We start from the raw sequence: 22,136 nt of genomic DNA on the forward strand, positions 1-22,136 counted from the left end.
TTTTTTTTAAAAAAGAATGATAAAATAAGCACGGCTTGCACCTTGTAATAAAGAAAAACGATGCAGGTAAATATCCTGCAAATACATTGTTGATGTCATTAAACAGCCACGTTTCCCCACAGATAAGATGCTATACGGGAAAAGCCATTTTCTTGCTTCATTCTGTGATGGAGGGATACCCAGACTGCAGGTGCTTGCATGTATATTCTCTGATGGAAATATGCTAAGCAAGCACTTTCTTGCTTTTACCAAATAAAGCATTTAAAAGAACAAGGCAAAAACTTCATCGTCGCTGAGCTGCAGCAGCATTGGCCCACAGCAGCAGTGAGTGACAAACACAAATAATCCACTCCATTGTCTCATGTATATTGAATTTGGTGTGTATTATGGAACTCCTTCAATTTTCCTCCTGCCAGTGTGTGTGTGTGTGTGTGTGTGTTTGGCACAGCATTTACAGTCTTCCCACAACTTTGCAGGGCCTCCACTGAGGAACAGTGAATGTCACTCATTTACTCAGTCAACCAAATCCGTCTTCCAGAAAGCTCTGCCTGTGAGAATGATATTGTTTTTTAATCCATGCAGTGTTGCTGAGCTTGCATGTGTTTTTTTTTTTTGCAGCATCGCCTTTGTGCTACACAATCATAGTGATACACACAATCAGATTTTAGTTGTGTCTGTTTCTCAATTCTTTTTACAGCAAAGAAACAATGTAGCAAGTGAAGGCTAAAGGTACCTTGTTGAGTGTTTGGCCACAAGTGGCATTGCAGAGCGATGCTTGTATAAATATTTTATTGTTTTATTGTATTTTAAATGATCTGACTGTATTTTTAGTTTCTCTGTAAAGTGCCTTGGTTAACACTTTCATGCAGGAGATTGGAGTTCATGTCCTGTAACAGATACGTGATCACAAATTACATTTTTATCAGTCACAACCATGATCTTTCCAGAACCCAAAACACCATTTTAAAGGGGCTCTATATGAAACTCAGAACAGATGAGTCGTCTGGACAAGACCCTAAACATAGAAACAGCTGAGCCAGTGGCTAGCTAATGATGCTAACTCTGTAGAGAACTGGAGAGTGGGCACCACACTTCTGCAAAGACGTGGTAACAGCCCATTCTCATTCCAAAGTCATCATTTATCGCTGCTTTTGCAGTGCCTTCAGCGTACGATTTTGATGCCAAAAGCCACCTTTTGCATCTGTATGATACAGTGCTGGACAGCATCATCTGAGAATCCAGCCGGGCAGAACCATTTGTATGGTTTTTTATGCCGCTGGACAGCATCTGCCAAGCAGCATGATACCAGGATGCCTGGCATTACTTAAGACACAGCCAGGCAGAACCTGTCACGTCAGCATGATACTCTGTTAGACAGGGACATGTTGAAATGTTGCCAGTAACAACATGAATGGTAGATGGGTCCAACAAATCCAGCACTTTCATGCAAAAGTTCAGTGTTTGCTTCTCATCTGAATGTGATGTTTTTTTCTAGACCTTACCATGCACCTCCCTCTCCTAATCCTAACCAGCCCTGACTTTGCTGTCTGATCCCAACCACCCTTGGCACCATGTGCATTTATTGACCTTTCTCATGTTGGCTGCCATGTGCTTTTGTTGTCTAAAATGGAAAAAATAAATTAAAACTGCATAATCCCACCATGTGCTTTTGTTGGCATCAAAGTAGTGGCATCCCAGAACATCAAAAGCAGATGCAGAGGGACACCTAGATCCTAATATGTGGAAGTTGAAGTCTACTGCAAAGCAGAACTGTGACGACTTGGTGTTGCATTGCTGGATTTTTCAAATTCAAATTTAATGGTTGTTGAACACATGCACAATTTAGGCTTCAGTCTTAATAATCACCTTATTTTACATGGCTTATTCAAAATTTTGCCAAAAATATGGTGCATGTAGGCAGTCTTTTGCTGTGTGTCCTCCATATTCTCTCACCCCCTCTCCTGTCAGTCAACAAAATTGCCAAAAAAAACCAGAAACTAGATCCTGTCAAAAACACTAAATTCCGTGCTCCTGTATATATTTTGGTTTCTCATGGGACAGGAACACTGGTCTCTCGAATGAAAGGTGTTTGATTGTTTGAGCCAGCCACATCCGCTAAGTGGACTTTGTTGCTCTTCATGCTATGTTGCATAACCTTGCTTCTGTAATAATTGCTAACAAAAAAATGTAAATATGGGGTTTTTGCTTGTAAAAACCACCTAAGTGGTCGTATTTTGGAGGACCATTTTGCAGATAGAGCAGAAATTGGGAATTTAATAAATAATTTGAAAATACACATTACAAATAGCCATGTATTTGTATCTCTTGGTTGTGCTAACTTTTCCAATATATTGTACATGTGATATGTTTTTGTTTGGCAGTAGAACTGACATGGATGCATACTGTATTACTGTATGTGTCTGAGCAATAAGGTGATATGATTCACATTTTTTTGCAGACCAAAGAGATAAAACGCTGTAAAAGATGAGAGTTAATATAGTATAGTTATATATAAAGTTAGAGAAAAAGGTAGCTGCTTTGAAAAGCTTTTATGAGCTCGGAAATGCACTCCACATGTTTTTTTTTAGGGCTTAAGGATACATAGTGTCTCGGTGAATAATGCGGAATACAAATGCACCGTATAATGAAACCTCCTCAAGGTACCTTTGAGTGCATCGCTTGAAATGTAGTTCAGAGATGACAGACATGCAGTTGCTCATCCGCCCTCCCTGTCGGCTAACCTGGAGCTTTGAACCAACAACCCCCCCCCAGTCATTAGCCCACAAGTCCAACATTCCCGGGGCTCAGTAACCTCACAGTGCTTATCCAATATACGATGCGTGTGTTCTGATGCAAAAAAAATGGGCTTCGCTTTTCTATTAACCATTGTTCTTTGGTTGTTTAGAGAATAGCCAAAATGTGCAATTATACAACAAAAGACAAGGAGGAAAATCAATGTATTGGGTGTATTTTTCTATCTAATTCAATAGTATTGAGTTTACTATTCATATTTCCGTCACTGAGATCAATAATGGAAGAGCTTAGACAAAAACAATTTTATTTATTGAACAAATCTGACTTAAGGGTCTTCATGTTCTTGCTAAACAACTCCTATACCATGTTTCATTTAGCTTTTTTGTCCAAAACAATACAAATTTTTCATTTCGTAACAGTTGAAACTTAAAGGGATAGTTCAGATTTTTTGAAGTGGGGTTTTTATGGGGTACTAAGCCATAAACAGTGTATTATATACAGTAATGTCAGTCGGAACGCTCCCAATTTGGAAAAGCAGGCCATAGTCCAACATGCAAATTTAGCAATGTACTGCTGTGGATGGGGGGCAGCAAAAAAAATGTATTTTAGCAAAATACAAACTAAAAAAATAAATATCAGTTCAACTGTACACTACATTAAGAGTATTTTTTACTGCTTTTACTTTACATCAGACAGTGATTTCCAACTGAGAATTGAAGCTGTTATGTTGCTCTCTTCAAAGCCAGACTCCATTGAGAAAAATAGTGATTTAACATCATCAGACACAGGAACTGCTGGTCTACCACTGACTCAATCAGTTAATTTGTTTGTCTTATTGTGTGATTTGGGCGTTTCAAAGAAATATTTGAGACTCATTAAAGTCAAATAATTACACAAACTAAGTAAATGATCGAAGCAGCAGTAGCCTAACAGCTCCTGTTTTCAGCAAGCTAAAATGACAACAATGTCAACAGAGTCTGCTGACTTTTTCTGAAAGGGGGAACTAAAACCAGTAATGGCTTCCCTGTCAAAATGGACTGTCTCACAGAAAGGTAAATTGGTGAAAATACTCTCAATAAAAGCGTGCACTTAAACTGATGTGGATTTTTTTTTAGGTGGGACATTTTTTAAGTGGCTAAAATATATTTTGTTGCTGCCCTCCATCATCATCAGTACAATTGTTGGCTTTGATTGAGGCTGCCAACTGACACTAATACATAAATACCACATATAACACCACTGCATTATCCCTTTGAATGCTCATTCCACAGAACACATGCTGTATAATAACATGCAAGGCTTAAGTTATTATGATATATAAAATCAAGTGGAAGTCAAGAGACCACAGCTAAAAACTTCTCTTCAAGGTTCTTGTTCCAAATCTTACTGGGTGAGAGAAGCAAACATAAAAGAATCGATTCAAGATTAGACAAGGCCCTGATCTCCTTCTATCACGGCACACACAGCCAGCAGCACACGCTCACAGTACAAGCTCATTTGGGCATGAACAAGCAGAGGTAATTTCCTGATTGGAGGTATGGGCTGACCACCCCTAGTGTAATTGTGAAAGGGAACTGCGGGAGGAGGTGTGCATTAGCAGTGCATGCGGTAGGGAGCTGGTCAATAAAATAAGGTCTTTTCATCTTTTATAAAAGCAGTGCACCTCCCACCATAATGACAGTCATGTAATGGAAAGGAGAGTCGACACCAGCCTCTCCTGAGAGGCAAATCATGTTCTTGTGTAGGAGGTGCAAAGCAAGCCCATATATAAATATACGACACCATAAATGTGAATATATGCCCCGGACAGACGTATACAAGTGCCCATACATGTTGCCAGGGCCCATTGTGTTCCTGTTGAGGCTGCATTCACATTTAAATCCTGTCTGAAAGGGCCAATCCATACAATAAGCATATGGGAAGATGCATCTGACTCATCTGTGTCATGTACTTGACTGAATAAAGGTGCATTCAAGTATTCATTTTGCTTTATGTACAGTACAGCCATACAAAAGGCCTTAGTTGCCAATACTCTGCATGAGGTCATAATCTGATTAATACATTTACACGCCGACATAGAAACTGACAGCTCTCCGTATAATCCTCTTTACAGGCATGAAATACTAGAATGACTGATTCAATGATACAAACTTGAATAAGTGAAAGACTTCAGTGAGGGCTCTTGTGAGGCTTGTGGCTTTCATATACGCTGTATCATTGACATACATTAATTGGTTATCTTCTCCCATTTAGTAAAAAGTACCTCAAAAACTTGTTCTTGCTTTTAATTTGAGATAATTCTAGCTTTCCTCTTATTCCCTTACCACCCTTTAACACCTTGATTGATATCTGTTTTCTTCAGTGGCATTTAAACCTCAGAAACAAGAGAAAATTGGTTTAATATCTTTGAAAAGCAAACTGAAAGGGTTTTCAGGGTTTTTTTTTTTACTAATTTCATGCCAGTTTTTGGGCCATCCCATGCAAAGTTGATCGTTTCCCTCACCTTTTTGAAAGAAATAAATCCAGTTTGCTCACGTATTAAAGTGTTAAGAGTATTTTTAACGGATTATCTGCATAGTCTAAGTTTTTTTTGTAAATAGTCTTCTGAGGGTTAACAGAGGGAAAACTCAAATGGTCTACATGGAATTTGAATTCACACGCTTTGGATAGTGGAGCTGTCAGGAGTCTGTGGGGTGAACTGAGTCTCACACAGACAATTGAAAATAAATCAAATTAATTTTGGTCGGATGATTTTATTATTTGGTGGTTTCACACATTATTAATTAATTAAGAATTAGACTTAGTTAATGTGATCAGGGTTCAGTGTGAATAGGTTTTGATTTTGAGGTTAATACCGGTGAAGTTTCTGCAGCTTAAGTCTGATCTTCTGTCTCTCCCTTTGTGTTGATCGGTGCTGGAGATGGAGATTGAGTGATAGAAAAAAACAGACTGGGGACATCAAAATGTTGGTTGGAACCAGCACCACACTCCCAATATCTGGGATAATCAGCCTAATTTTAAAGCCTAGTTACAATTTGAATTCAAAAGTAACTTAGAAACTTTAACTTGGCTAAATGTGGGTTAGTAAAAAAGAATGGGGCTGCCTTACTGCCAAAAGCAAGTGAGAGAGTGCTAAATGTAAATTTAATTGTGGCTTTAACACAATTTATTGCAAAAATAACAACCTCCCCAAATGGAAATACAAGTTAAAAAAAAAAATAATTAGAGGAATGTTAACTTAAATAATTGTCCAACTCAAATCAATCTTCAATAAAATTAATCCAATAGAAAAAAAATATGTTTGAAGTCCACAAAATGCAAAAATAAAAAACCCACAAAAGAAATGTGATACACAAAGAGGGGGAAACTTACCTTAACTTGTTTGTCCAGTAGTCCCAGCCGTCCATATACTCTGTGACTCTGCCCTTTGAGGAAACACCAAGTAACAGAGACATTAGAGGGCTTTGTCCAGTGCAGGCTAACCAGTTAACAATTCCCTTCCCTTGTTCTCATAGGCCACTCCCCCTTCACATGTGTGCAGCAGCACACCTGAGCAGAGAGAACCGGCTTGCAACAAGATTGAGCAAAGGGTGAGAGAGAGCTGCAACATTTAAACAGTGTCTCTCAAGGTTATTTTACTTCAGAACCCCCCAACAAAACAATGTCTTTCCCCTCACTCCTCTTCCCGTACAACTTTTTTAGAAATGACATTTTATTGTTGTTGACAATGTCTTAGAGAAGGAGTCTTCAGTGTTTTTAGACCAAGAACCTCTTAGCCAAAATCAAGTTAAAGCAGGGACTCCCCGCTTATTTTATTGTTTTTTTTTTAATAGTAAACTTTGTTATTCATACATTTTTGCAAGGCAGCAAAAACAAATGAGGCAGAAATACAATGTAAAACAGTAACACATTGAATGAACAACCAAATAAACATGTAACACCAGGGTATTTTTTTCACAAACTGAAAATAGTGCAAAGGGATTTTAAAAAATAAAATAGACATTAGAATTAAATTCATATATTTAATTTGGAGCACGGATTTCTGGTCTTCACTGCTTTTCTATTGCATGAGGTAGATAGTGTTTTAATGTAGGACTCATGAATTTCCAAATTCAACTGTTCAGCCAACAAGGAGGGAACTGAGAGCAGGTAGGTCTACATGAGCTCAGGTGGTCGAGCCGGCTAGCATGACGGGTGTTTGGCTGCTTTTGTTATAGCATTACATTAACTGCGCCGTTATATCTACGAGCTCAACTGACTCTGAGTCTCCTCACTTGAGGATGAACACCAGCCGTGTAACATATTTGTAATTGGATCCCAGTGCAAATGTTTTCCTTAGAGCCCTCACTTTGCCCCAAACACACATGTTGGTGTGCACACACATGCACAGACTTTCACAACCACGGCTTAAAATGGGCTTGGGTTTTCCAGGGCTCAGCCGTGGAACACAGGCTCTTTTTCTTGGGCATGTAGATAAAATTCCAATTTTAATTTTTCACAGCGAGCTGGTGGCCAGTAGCAGCACTAGTTTTAACCTATGCAGCAACAGAATGTTTGCCGGTCCAGAAGGAAGTCGGGGTAGTCAAGACCCCCGTAGGATTTGTACTGGCTGAATTCCAGTTGCTCCAGAAACACATGGTGAGCTGTTGCCCAATCTTGCCCCTGCAAGGTAGGGTCAAAATACACAACTGCTAAATGTTGCACATCAAAACAGCGGCCCCTGTTGTTGAACTGAAGGACATCCCTTCCATCCTGCAAACTCTGGACTCGAACCACCACAGCCTGATTTCTCCAAGCAGCAAAAACCCACAAGCACCCCTGACATGGTTCTGATGCTCTTCACTGGTTGCACCGTCGATATTTACACCTCTGATGAGCAGTTTGAAAGTAGTGCCAAAAAGAGTGATGTCCAGTGATGCCCACCCACACAAATGGCAGATGTATTTACATACAGCAGTATTGGTGTACTCCAGCTGGTGTATTTAAGATGCCTCATAACCTTCTCAGGCATCCACTGTGGAGGCCTAATGATGTTTACATGTACAGCTGGGATACGTGTGTGCATACCAACACGCCCACTTAAAAAATGTTGATTTCTGTCATCTGTCTCCACAATACAGCATCCTGCGTAGAGCAAGGCCATCATGTCAGATCACTGTCACTGCAGGAGAACTGCTTCCTGCCAGTTAGGATCACAATGGCTGCGCTCTGTTTGGCCTTGCCACATGTTTGTTTACTCAGAGGCAGGGATTGTGTAGACTTTCTATTAAATGATGGTCAAGTGCTGGCATGTTTGCTAAATGCTGGGGGTACATTGATCATTGAGGGTTCGGTGCGCTGAGGTGTACTTATAAAATCAAACATTGTAGCTGTCTGTTTGCAATGGTTTTGTTGAAAACTTGCAACAATAGCAAGAACAGTAAAATTCTGATCACGTGTTTGTTATTCATTAGCATTCTGTGGCAAATTTACAGAGTGTGGAGGCTTATTAGCCCAAACTGGCACCTGCTTGGCAATCCTGTTAGGCACAAAACCCTGAAAAGATGAAACAAATAGAAAACAGTGCTGCATCCTTCAAGCTATGAAATTTGATAGTCTTAAACGTAACACCACTTTAACGCACAGATGTAAGATGACTGGTACTACTTTTTTTTTTAAACAGATATTACCGCAGCCAGTGAAAATGTTCTGTACCAATAAAACAGCCCTGACATTTCTGTTTATGCTAAAGGCAGAGTACAGGGAGGGAGAGCGGTCCTATTTCGATGAGGCAGCAAACACACATAGAGCACAGCAGGTTATCTGTGACCGCTGTGTCCTCATAAACACGAGGCGATTATGCTGAAGACGCGATAGAAACATTTAACCAACATGTCCTTGCTTTTCTCTGTGGTGTTCTGCTGGCCTTCAGGCAAAAAGCAACTGAACAAAATAATAAGACAGAAAATTACACAGAGGCAATGTGTGGGAGATATTTCATTGTAAAGCAGTTTTGTTTGTCTGTGTTTGGTAAATAAGTTCTGAGGACAAACTGGCTCAGTTTTTTGCAACACTAATGGAGATTATACAACATCAAGGCCTGAACTGAAGATTTGCTTATTTATTCTTTCTAAGAAATAAATTAATCACTCACAGTTTTTGTCACATTAAATCACTCAAGGTGAAACTCCAGTGAAATGTGATCCTGTCAGCTCCATCAACTTGCATGTTATAGTTTAGTCCTTTTTTTTGCCTCCCCCTAAACTGTAGGCTGTTGCTTTATGACTGACCGTGTATCCAGATGTACGTATGCATACGACATGCAGGACGTATGTTTATAGCACCCCGGATGGTTCTGGTAATCCACAGTTTCTGGCTGTGAAATGATTTAACTACAGCTTTGTTACAGCTGCTTCTGTTGTTTTACAAATTAAATCGACCACACACAGTGATGTCCTGGAAAGTGTTTCAGACTCTAATTGGCTCGGAAGAGTCCTGTGTTCTGTCAGATCAGCATACAGGAAAAAGAAAAAGGGTCACCTGGTTAAATGGTGCCGTCCAAACTCATGCCAAGTATTGGAACAAAGAGTTTCCTTTTCCTGTTGATGCATGCAGATTAATCAACACATTCTCATCCTGAATCATCAAATATTTCCACTTTCCAGTGGACTGCCAGGTCTACATATTGCGCTCTGGGTGTCCTTCTGCATTTGCTGTTTCCTTTCTGTGATGCCGCTAATGTTAATGTCAATAAATGCACATAAAGGGATTACACTGCACGTTAAGACAACAAAAGCACATGGCAACCAACACTGGGATGTCAACAAAAGCACATGCTAGCACGAATGGTTAAGATTAGGAAAGCGAACTTCCGCATGAAAGTCCGAGGTTTGTTTGATCCATCCACCACCCCATCTGCCTGCCCGCCCTATAGGGTGCTTCATGCTCCTATTATGTCATTATAGGCAGCCTTTCACCCTGACGTTGTCCAACAGGTTCCATCTGGCTATGTTCTGAAATGACGACAACTGTCTAAGCATCATGCCGTTCAGCCATCCACTGGCGTATAATAACACAGCCAACTGTTCTGTGGGGCTGTATTCTGAGCTGACGCTGTCTGGCAGTATATCATGAGGATGAGAAAGGAGGCTTTTTGACATACAGATCTTATGCCAAAAGTACTGCATAAGCAACGGTATTTGACACCTTCAAAATGAGAAGGAACAGGTTAACATCAGTACGGTCTCACAGAAATATGTGAAATGGACAAGGCCCTCTAAACAATGTGTGGTGGTGAGCACGAAATGTGATGAAGCAACATGCTCGCAACATGAGAATAGTCCAAAGTCTTTCATGAACTGTTGCAATTTTGTTAGGTTGAGAGAACAAAAACAATACTTGGTTAAGTTTAGGAAAAAGTTGTGGTTTCAGTTCAAATAACTACGTAGGAGACATAAGTGGCGTAAAGTTACATACGTTGCGTAGTTACGTGAAGTCTGTAATGTCCGTTAAGTCAAGTCAAGTCATGTAACTATATTTAAATTTGGTGTAACAGGGGGCACAAACAGCAGTCTCCTGGTTTAAAGTCCATGTTTTTTGACCCATCTTTCATGTGCACCCTACCCAGACTTTCTTCCTCCTTAAATTTAATTTGTGTGTCCACCAGGACAAAACATCCTCATGAACTTTGCATTGGCAATGCTTTTGCAATTTTAACACATTTTTTGCCCATCATTATGCATTGTTAAGAGTTCTTATTCATTACACGTCTTTCTATGAGATTGGACTGGTAAACACCACCTTTGGAAAAAGTGAGGAGGATATTTACTCCTGGAACTAGGGGCACTCAAAATACCTCCTCCCATATTTTTGCATGTACGTTTGGCTGTTTTTTTTTCCTTATTTGAAGTACATTAATATATTTGAATTTATTTTAAGCTTCACATCACATTTCTCCCTTGCCTGTAGCATCTAGTGATATACAGTACCTTGACTATTGTAAAATGACCAACATATACTGAAACAAGGCTGGGACTCTGCTGTATATCTGCTCACATCTGAAGACTGCCAGGAGCAGCTTACCTTTTGTTAACCTCCCCTTGGATAAAATGAATAAAATAAAAACTTTGTGTGCATTCTTGCACTGTGTTTGCCTCTCAAATCTGTCTGCTCAGACCTTGAAGAGCTCACATAGCCTCTCCCTCTTTAACTATAAACGAGTACTGATGCACACGTCAGTTTCAAGGTCCGAGAGGCAGGTGCACGAGAAGCATAGACACGTATTATATGTGCATGAGTGTGTGTATGTGCGGTTGTGTGGGGTAACAGAACCAGAACGCGTTGGGTACAACACAAAGAGCCATTGCCCTCCAGCAACGGGCTTAGCCTTAGAGAGCCATCCCAGTGACAGGGCCGGGGGTCCATGGAGCTAATCAGACCCCTGGGACATGCTCTCAGGCAACAGTTTTTGTTGTTGATACTTGGGGATTCTCTACACATAAGGACAAAGAGGGATAAAGTCAGTCTGAAGGTCTTTCTCTCCCCCGGCTCATCGTCCACCTTTGGCTGGGTGCTGCTGACTGCAGGGATTCATGTGCTGGTCCGTGTGAGGACACAGAGTCGACAGCTTTCTCATTATTGCAGATACTCTCACACCTATCACAGTGTGTTATGCATGCATGATGCAATGTATAAAATGCTGAAAAAATGTCCATGAAAGCAAAATTTAAACTGACCAGTTTCACTTAAACACCCACAGTGCCCCATTTTAATTAAAGGAAATATCACTCTAATAAAATAAAAGCATCCAGAAAGATTTTGAATGCTGTGGTGTTTAGAAACTGGATGATCGTATAACAACATCATCACTATTCAAAACCGAAGAAGCAGCCCCGTGGGACTCGCCCTCAGGCAGCAGTTTGTGTTGTTGATGCTCAGAGACACAGAGGGATGTAATTGGTCTGAAGGTCTTTCTCTCCCCTGCTCATCGACTAGTTTTGAAAGCTGGCTGAAGCAGTATATCATTATAGTATATATGCTAATATACAGCACTGTTGGCAGAGCACAGCTACCAGAATGAGGCTTCACATTTTATATCGTTAAAGGTGATTGGATGTCGGATGTTTAAATACAGAACCAACACGTTTTTAACCCTTTGAAACCTAGGCAAATTGGTTCGCTGTTTTTTTCACAAACATGGAAAGAAGGCAGTGAGCGAATTAAAAAGAAATGATTATTGATTTCAATGATTAAATGAAATTAGCAAGGAATTAGTAAAAATGTACAAGAAAATTACCTGGAAATTAGCACAAAAAAACAAACAGACAAGACGGTAAAAAAACAAGGAAATAACCTGAAAAACTCATTAAAGTATAATAATTCAATAAAAAATATGTTTTAATGTATAATGGTAATAATTAGAAATATAATTCTATGGAAATTTACTGCCTTTTTTTTCTTTTTTTTTTAAATTCTACCTACTAATTTCTTGTAATTTTCACGTTTCAGAGGTTGAAATATTTTGTGAAAGGAGTGAATGCATCACAAGAAAGTGATGTCCATCCAGGTTTTAAAGGGTTAAGTCACCACATAATAATTAGGTAAGCATCCAATATTCATTCACTTAATTACAGCAAGGTTAGAAGTATTGATAATTCAATGGACTAGGGTTGTAACCTCTTTTTAACCCCAAATACTGAATGTATTATTATGCATCAACCTTCAGATTTGTCAGTGTGTTCTGTCATAGATGACACAGCATATTTAGTCTCTTCTTACACGGGATGCTTTGAATACATTCATTTCATGTCTAGGGAATCAACATTAGTGCAACAAGGAGATGAGGCTCAAGGTACGTTGTTATTAAAATAATTGAATGATTTTTGTTTTCACACAAGAATTGACTAGCTGGCTTCCAGTTGGAAGTCTGGATTTTGTTTTGTTGACTATCACGGTGTATGCAGGGCCTCTCGTACGAGGGTAAAAAGGGGGAAAACTGTTCTAGCCACTAGGGGGCAGCATATAGAGGAGAGCAAAAACTACATATTTTCATAATGCCCACATTTTATTTCGAAACAAAATCATCAAGATTTTTAATCAAAAATAAATGACAACAAATGAATTTATTGTAGTAAAATGTACCCTGTTTCATAATAAAAAGCCCCTTTCTAAAAATCCTATGAGTCTAAAAAACTAACAAAAACTAAAGAAACGAAAAGCAAAAAAAGCAAAGCAAAGCAAAGAAACAAAAGCCACAAAACAACAACAAAAATGCACTAGACCATTTTAGGAGCTCAGCAATTTCCACGGGTGGGCCTGAGTATATGTGATTATATATTCCTGTATTGATAACATCAGGAAGGATTATAATTATATTACAATCCCCTTTTATAATAAAGGAGTCCTACTCATGGATTTGTAATAACTGCCTGCAAAATCTGATTTCTGACTAATTTATATTATCTCCTTATGAGATTAGTGAGCCAGTATTATAATTTTCTACCCAGTACACACCTTAATTGTGTTTCTGTTTCCTTCACATAAGACAAAAAGCAAAAAACAAACACGTGCACTTATGTTATGATTAAGGCCTTTTTTACCCAGCCGAGAGATCACACCACCACGGCCCGAGAAAAACATACCATCTGTGCAATAATGTTACTACACCAGAATCTCATTGGAAACATTTCCACACAGTTCAGTCTGCAGAGATATACCACTCCTTGTGTTTTATGGAAATCAAATGTCAAAATTGACTAACTGGTTTCCCCCCAAAGCCTCTCTAGTAATCTTGCCCCGGAGCTTCTGACATTCATGCTAAGGTGAAGACGAACTGTCTTTGGTGATTGGTGCAATATTGCTCTGGGGGGTTAGAGCAGCTGCCAATCAGGGCTCTCGCAATATAGCCCGGATTCTGATCCAGATTTTCACTGTCGAGTGAGCTATATTCTCAGGGTCCAGAGGTGAAAAAATTATGCATGAGTCTAAATCCAGAACACATGGGTCACGTGTCAAATCGTAGCCTATTCTATATTATATTTCAGCGTCTTTGGATATTTTAGGATATTCATACCTTCATTATACATATACAAGTGCAAGCGGAAACATGCTGCAGAAAATGCCCAGAGTCAAGTCAATGATCAAATGAAAAACTGTTTGATAGAAACTGCCTTAAAGGGATAGTTCAGATTTTTTTGAAAAAGGGTTGTATTAAGGTATCTACAGATGTCGGTTTGCAGGCACCCAGTTTGAAAAAGCAGTCCGACACTGAAGCTAAACAATCTACTGCTGTGGATGAGGGCCGGAAAAAAGGCATTTTTGCCACCTAAAACAGAGGCCCATTTGAAAAAAATCAATATCAGTTTAAGTGTATGCTATATTTTGAGTATTTTCACTGCTTTACCTTAATTGCTGACAGTGACTACCAATTGGAAAAGAAGGCTGATACATTGCTCTCTTTTGAACCAGACTTCAGCGAGAAAAACAGTGATTTAACATCACTAAACGCAGGAGCTGCTGGTCTACCACTGCCCCAGACAGTTAGTTTGTTTGCGTTATTTTGTGACCTTAGTGTTTAAAAGGATTAGTTTAGAAATCAACAAAGTCACAAAAGAACACGAGCTAACTAACTGATTGAAGCAACAGTAGACCAGCAGCTCCTGTGTTCAGTGATGTAAAATTAGTTTTTCTTAATGGGGTTTGGTGGCTTTTAGAGAGCATAGATGAGAAACTGAAACCATTACAGAAAAGTTAAGTGGTTAAAATACTGTCAATCTAGCATACACTAACACTGAAATAGAATTTTTTAGGTTGGATTGTTAGTAGATAGCTAAATTATGTTTTGTTGCTGGCCCCCATTAACAGCAGTGCATGGGTTAGCTTCTGTGTCAGACTCCAGCCTGCTTCTCCAAACTAGGGGTGCGCCGACTGACATCTACTGTAGACAATACAATGACTATGTATAAGTAACCCATATAACCTCACTTAAAAAAAAACCCCAGAACTATCCCTTTAATGTGTGCTTGATTTTGGAATCTATTATATATATATGTTGCGGACTTTTACTATTACACACTTCCCACATTGTATTCCAACTATGGCACAGCAGGATAGATCTGATCATATCTTATGTGATCTTATCTGTCCTTGCTTTTGGCAAATAAAATAGTATAAAGAGTATAAAATTCAGATTAAAGTAGTCTTTACTCCTGAATCCCCTGTACACAAATAAGCCATACTAATGAAATGTTTTGAATTGTTTGAATGTTTAGAATATGAAGATCTTCATATGGTGCATGAATACAAATGTGCATATGTGGCACAGGCTCTAAGAGAAGAGAGCAGTACTGAGGATGACAGCTCCCTTGTTTTGCTTCACTTCTGGAAGGAAGGACTATATATCTATGAAATAGTTTTATAAAGTACTTGCACAGTCTTGACATATTTGGGTAGTTGTGAGTTTGTTAGTCGAAGTGTTATGAAAGTAAACAGTGTGTAGAGGAAAAAAAAAATATCAAGCTGGGCTCACTGCCAACTGCACCACTGGCAGTGTACATCTTAAAGCAGCATAAAGATATCTCAGAACAAAGTTCACATGATGCATCACATCCTCTGAGACCAATTATCTGTTTTTCCTTCTTAACCGCGCAACTCTCAATTTCCTCTCGTTTCAAAACCTAACACAATAAATTGTGCGAGGAGATGGGTGGATTTTTATGTGAGGCAACTGAGAACTTTCTGGGTTTTGAAATGTAATATTTAAGAAATGTTGATGGTGAATATACAAAGGGAAAAAAAACTGTCGCTATTATAAAAGCATTTTTGCTTTCTCCATTTATTTTTATATAACAGAAATATCCTATTATTTTGCAAAGAACAACACTGTTGACTGAGTAATGTAGACGCATGTCTGTTTCTTCTGTATGCTCTTCCAAAAGACACCTCATGAGGTCATAAGTCATCTTGTCGCATAAAAAGGATACTGAAAAGGCCAACACATCCACAGCATGTAACAATTACTCCTGAATAAAAGTTGTGAGAAAGTGAGGCAAGTACACTGCAAGGTCTTAAATCAGTGCTCGACAGCTCAGGTGTTTTGCTTGTCTGCCACTTTGATTTGTACCTGTGGGAGACGGAATGACACCCTTTACCCTCCTTCCTCCGTCGACCTTGAGCGGGAAAAACCAGAGGAGGGATTGGAATTGGCTCCGGCCCAAACTTGAATAGTCATCTGTCCTCCCCAATCAGTCAGCCTTTCTCCATTAAAACAAGGGCAAAGCACCGAGCGAAAACATACAGGGCTAAAACACACAGGTGTCGGTGTAGAACAAAAGAGAAGCCCATCTTGCCAAAAACTCTGGGAGGGAACAGGAAGCCTCTGCCCTTGATGGATGCAACATCCATGGAGAAAAAAAAAATGCAAAGACAGTTGTTCCTGAACACACGTTGAAATATAAAGTAATGATGTTGGGGATACAAAGTCAAAATGTAGTGCAATTTAAATTTGAATTTTTAGAAAACTAGCTAAAGGAAATCTGAATTTAAATGCTTTCTCGTCCACTATTGTTATGTGAATATTGGGAGTTGGTCCACCGAGAGAGTATGAACTAGGATAATCAGAGGTACCCCAGATATGATATTATCATGATACTTAGGTCATGAAACTATAGTATTGCAATTTTAAACATGTTATGCTGGGTATTGTTATTGCATATATTGCGTCATTGTGGGATTTAATAACCTTTCTTCAAATTGCGGAAAAACTTCAACATCTGTTTTTACCTCATGAATTTTCAGTGTGTTCATTTCACTTGAGTGATTTTTATAGCAGCAACATGTATCTAGCGGATTGAAAAAAGCTTAATTTGAATTTGTAATATTAATAATTCATAAAAGCCTAATAAAATATTGATACTCGGCGGTCCTATATCAATACAGTATTGCTACACAAAACAATGCGATACAACAGTGTTTCGAAGTAATGGTGTAAGGCATAAAAAGTCCAAATGTAGCGCAAATTTTTACTGAATTTTCAGAAAACTGCCAAGAGAAAATGTGAATTCATGTGCTTTTCCATGCACCGGTGTTGTGCAAATATTGGGAGTTGATTCATCGAGATGAGCAGTAAATTCTAAATCTCCAGTCAGGTGCCACTGCAGAGGAGGGCACAATGAGATGACTCAGAGGAAAGAAAGGGATATATAACACTATATAATGGAAACAGTCAGTTTTGAAGGACTGATGTTGCAGCTTTGAGTTTTGGTAACTGCCCATGTGCATACAAGAGCAAAATAATTCTAATAATAGTTCATTTAACATTTTAACAGTATAAAAACAAATGAACTTACAGATTACGTTTCTTGGCGAGCGAAACAAAGCAGATGGAGGAGGCTTTTGAGATATATCTTCCACCTGTGTGGCATCTGACAACATGGCAGATTCAAACCTTATACCTTTAACTATCTGAGCTGTACGTGAACAATGCCAGCAGATGTCTCTAAACTGCACTAAAAGCAAGAGATATTTTGTACACGACTGAATAAGTCAGTGACCCACTTGAGCTACCCCAGTTCAGAAAAAGTCTGGACACGCCACTGCGATTCAACACATAACTATAAATCCATCTTTAGTGGCATTTATCTTATATATGATCTTTGTACTCAATATACCAACTTTTCATTCTGCCCCAAGCATACTCACTTTTAAGCAATATTCAGGTTATAATATACTCCAATTATTAGTGTTTCCACTCAGGGTTTTTTATTGTGTAAATTAAAAATGTGCATAAAAAGGTGAATGGAAACACATCAAAGACAGTGCCAGAATAAGTATTTAACCCTTTAACACTGGGATCAACATCAGTTTTTTTGTGCTGCATTCAGATGCCTTTCACGAACATTCAAACCCAGAGAAATAAATTTAATTTCTTTGAAAAACAAAATATATATATAATGAGCAACTTGCCCCCACTTTGCCTGTGTTTAAATCTCATTTAAAAACCTCCTGTTCTCCTTGGCCTTCTCAGATCCTGTATGACAGTTGCCAGTTTGTGGTGGTATCTTATGGTTTTATTGCCTTTTTTTATAAACATTTTTTAATGTGCTGTTTAATGTTGTTTATGCTATGTTTTATCTTTTTATTGATGTACAGAACTTTGATCTACTTTATGAGCTTCATAAATAAATTTGGGTTGGACTGGATTGGAATTATTATCAAGAAACGGATGAAAAAATATCCAAAAGAAATGTTGTTTTGTCTTAATTATGTATTAAGAATTATGCTACAGAAAAAAAGTTAAAAAAAAAAGTTTAAAAAAAAAAAACAAAAGGTTATTTTCTTGTTTCTTTGGTTTAGTTTATCTTGTCTTTTTGCTTATTTTCAGGTAGTTTTCTTGGACCATTTTTACTAATTTCTTGCCATTTTTTGTGCCACTGCTTGTCAAGTTGCTCAATCTTTTGAAAGAAATCAGACTAATTTACTCATGTATCAAAGGGTTAATGCAAAGGCTGTCTGCCATGGAAATTATTGATGAGAGCTTTTTTGGATGCATATTCTATAAAACATGCTTTCAAGATGCTCACCTAGCTGCATTTTTATTCCATCCAGAGAAGAGGTCCTCACAAAACAGAAAGCACCAGAACAGAAGTGGGCTTAAATCACATGAGGTCTTTTGGTATTTCCAGTTCGGAGCTAATCCGCCTATATTTTTTGAGGAAAATAGCTGTGTTTATATGCAAAATGCCTCATGAATCAGGCGCTCGCTCTCTTGTTTGTTTGCTCATCTGTTGATTTTCCTGGCGACAGTTAGCCTATGTGACCCCCAGCGGCCACGAGGAGCCATGGTTCATTGTTCAGCTGACACTGAATCAAAATGATTCACTTTCCTCCTCTGCAATGATAATGAGCTGCTCAGGGGTCTTCTGTTTGTCCTTGTTCCAAATAACACAGTAAGAGGAATAAAAAAGGAAACTGAATGATATTAAGAAGTCGCTTGTCTTGTTTTTCCCTGACAAAAGGTACTGTGATAATTTTTAGAGTTATTTTCCCAGAATTATCTGGTTTTTTTTTCCTAATGTCATCACCATAAATTTCTGCACACTTTTGATCCACCTGCCTCCAGCTGAGCACCTCTATGTTTAATTCATGGAGGCTCGCAGATCAGTCAAGAGTCTTTTATTTTTTTGACTACAGCTGGTTATGCAAAGACAATGATGCCGCGTTTCCTCAGCAGACTGGAAATATGCGAAACAAAAGGCTCCACATATGAAAGCTTTGTCAAAGTGGAAAGCGTCAGACCTGCAAATTAGCGGCTGAATGATGTAGGTAACACATTGTTTCTGATTTCGCCGTGCCGTTCTGCCTTTAATAGAGAGAAAGAAAAAGTAGATGGGTGGCAGTAGACAGCAAATTTTAAAAGGGAAAAATCCACAGTGTGAGTCCTTGAACAAAAAGTTGAAAAAAATGACTTCTGATTAAAAATATTCATAATTAAGTCTCACTCTCCTGCTCTCTGTCAGAAAAAGTGCTCTCATATTAATAAACAAAATCTATTCAAATACTAACCACAGAATAATACATCTAACAGGTAATGAATGAGTCCCCATAACACTATTAATATTGGATTGGATCTCTTTGCTGTTTTATTTATCCAAGTTTCAACAAGTGGCAGATTTTCTAAAGATTGCATTAGAAACCAAAACACATCCTTCGCATGCTTTCGCCAGAAACATGTGCAAACCCTTTCAGATGAGGCAATCTTCAAACAAATCAATCCACTCAATCTGGAATGGCCAGTTACCCCCGTGCTGTGGAGATTGGAAAGATTCCCATGTTTACAGTTCTGTGAACTGACGTTGGGAAAAAAACTCTCGTCAATCCTCATTTTGATAAATAATAAAATGAACTAGACGAGCCGGAGCTGATTTTATATGAACGTATAAGGATTTCATCTTATAGTATCTTAGCTCGACTCCCTGGAGCTGCCTCACATGCCTGCTTGCAGACAGTGAAGGACTCTAAACCATGACCATGGATGACTAATATATTCATACACTTACTATTTAACACAATGACATCCACATACTTTCATATATAATACTTTTCCACAACAGTGATTGTTCACATCAACAACAGAGGGTTAAAAATATTGTGCTTTAACAATATAACCCTGTATCCATTCAATTAAGGCTTACTATACTGAAAGATGGACTCAGATGGACAAAAGGCATGTGTGTTAGTTTAATTTTGAAAAGAATTCGAAATGTTCCCAGCCAGGGTGACTGTAGGTATCAGGCACTTAAATGTAATGCTTTTCAAGATCTTTTCAAGTTTCTTTTTAGCCAAATTTAAGAGGGATTTTTGGATAAATAATCTTTTTATTAAATTACTGCAGGTGAATAGTTAATATGCGATCCCATGCAGGTTTTATGTGGGAATATTGTGTAAGAGTGAGTCAAGCTAATCTACATTTTGCCATCTCCAAGGAAGCCAAATTGATGGAGATTGTGTTGAAATATGTTTTGGAGCCCCAAGTGGGCGTTCAAGAAACTGCAGGTTTGGCACTTCTTTGTTGGCTTCATTTTCAGCTGCAGAGGATGCCGCTTGGTTTTTTATTTGTGTAAATACCATGAAACTAACGTAGTGTTATCCCCCATGTTGAAAAGTTGAGTCCAAACACTATCACAACATGATATGTACAAAGTTTTCCAACTTGTCCTCTAACTTAATGTTAAAAATATGTCAATGCCCTCAAGAAAGGCACATAGAATGGATGACGTGGATGATACTTTTCTGTGTGTAATGTGTAATAATATATTGTATGAGTTACTGGTATTTATCTGGCCATCTCTTACAGACACCATCATAACCTAAAGTTACTCCCTCTTGTAAACAACACATTGTTCATGTGTCTTCATAATCAGCCACTGTAACAAGCGCTCAATGAAAAGTTATTTGGAATATTGAAGTAAACATGAAAAAAGTGATCTGATAATCAGGGTGCCAAATCCCCTCCTTATTAAACAATAATCAAGCATGGACGTAACCTTGAAGGAGCCTAACATAACAACGAGCCGGAGTGATGGATGAACTCGACCGCAGAGGAAGTGCACAGTATAAATGCATCCCGCCACCAGCTGAAGTTATTTGCTCCAGCATTCACTCGGTTATTCAGTCAGTCAGTAAGTGGAGCCGAGGCTTAAATCAATCCATTAGATCCATCCATCATCTCAGTATCTCGGCGGGAGACAAACACTGATGGATCTGCTCACATCGACTGGCATTCCACCTTAAAAATAGGCCCTGCTCCTGTGTCTTAGAGTGCACTGTGAACAGAGTGGGAAGAGGAGAGAAAAAGCTTGTGTATTTGCGTTTATCTGTTGGAAAGCACAACCCCAATCACTCATCACGTTTCGTTGACAGCGAGCACATGACCACTGCCACATCCTGTTAGTTTTCCTTAAAGTGAGTAACTTCAGCAAAAAAAAAAAAAAACATAAGAAAATGTTTACTTCTCTTTGCTGTCATCTTTTAAGTAAAGCCTTCAGCATATTATAATGACTAGCTACATGTGACAACCCTTCAAATTGACAAGTGACAGCGCTAATGAGCAGTTAAAAATAAAGTAACTCCTCATTAGCAGAAGTGTTTTTTTTTGTTTTCCAGACAAATAAAACTCTTTCACTATCTGAATGAATTGCTGCATGTTTCCCCAAGAGTGGAAACAGTTGAAATAATTTAAAAAAATACTTTGACACAGAGATGGAGCGAGATAAAAGAAAGTGATGGCAGGTGCGGACGCTCTGCAAGTTAGAAACACATGGATTCACTTGTGAGTGAGTCACTGGTATGCTGAGCAGTCAATCATGAATTTAAAAAAAAGAATATTTAAAAAGAGAAGCGTGTAAACCATAAGCCACCTGGTGACATTTGTGAAAAAAAAACTGTTTGGCCACAATCTTTTGCATGGGAACAAGATCATTTGAGTTCAAGCTGTTGTGGGATGGTTGACAGTTTTAGTGAGTGATGCTATATATTATGCAGCAAATACAAATACAAATCCCCAAAACACAAACATGTGAGATATATATATATATTTAAATACGGAAAAAGAAAAAAAATATTAATTGTGATAATTAAATCTCTAATATCTATGAATTGTTGGCCACTGCTTGTGTGTGCAGCTCTCAATCATATCAATTTTGAGAATAAGCAATCATGCAACCATTTGGTGCAGATTCCATGTGGCTATAACTTGTCAGTGACAAGTGACTACCAGGTAAAGTCAAGACCAAGAGCAAACAGAATCAGCTGAATCACCTGAAACGGAGCATGGCTGAGAAGTTAGATTCCAGAGCAAAAATCAAACCAACATCTTGCTTTTTTTTTTTTTTTTTTTTGCATTAATT

General features: G+C 38.5%; 1 protein-coding gene across 1 annotated transcript in view; it reads right to left on the reverse strand.

Moving 5' to 3' along the window:
- The window catches only part of LOC121960063 (netrin receptor UNC5D-like), a 296,895-nt gene that overhangs the window by 216,837 nt on the left and 57,922 nt on the right, over positions 1–22,136 (reverse strand). The window contains exon 3 of the mRNA XM_088070697.1: positions 6,127–6,179. The gene's annotated coding sequence lies outside the window, so the exon portion shown is untranslated. The remainder of the gene's footprint in view (positions 1–6,126; positions 6,180–22,136) is intronic.

This window comes from Plectropomus leopardus, chromosome 20, assembly GCF_026936395.1.
Source record: "Plectropomus leopardus strain MGB_pleo_1.0 chromosome 20, ASM2693639v1, whole genome shotgun sequence".
NCBI lineage: Eukaryota > Metazoa > Chordata > Actinopteri > Perciformes > Serranidae > Plectropomus > Plectropomus leopardus.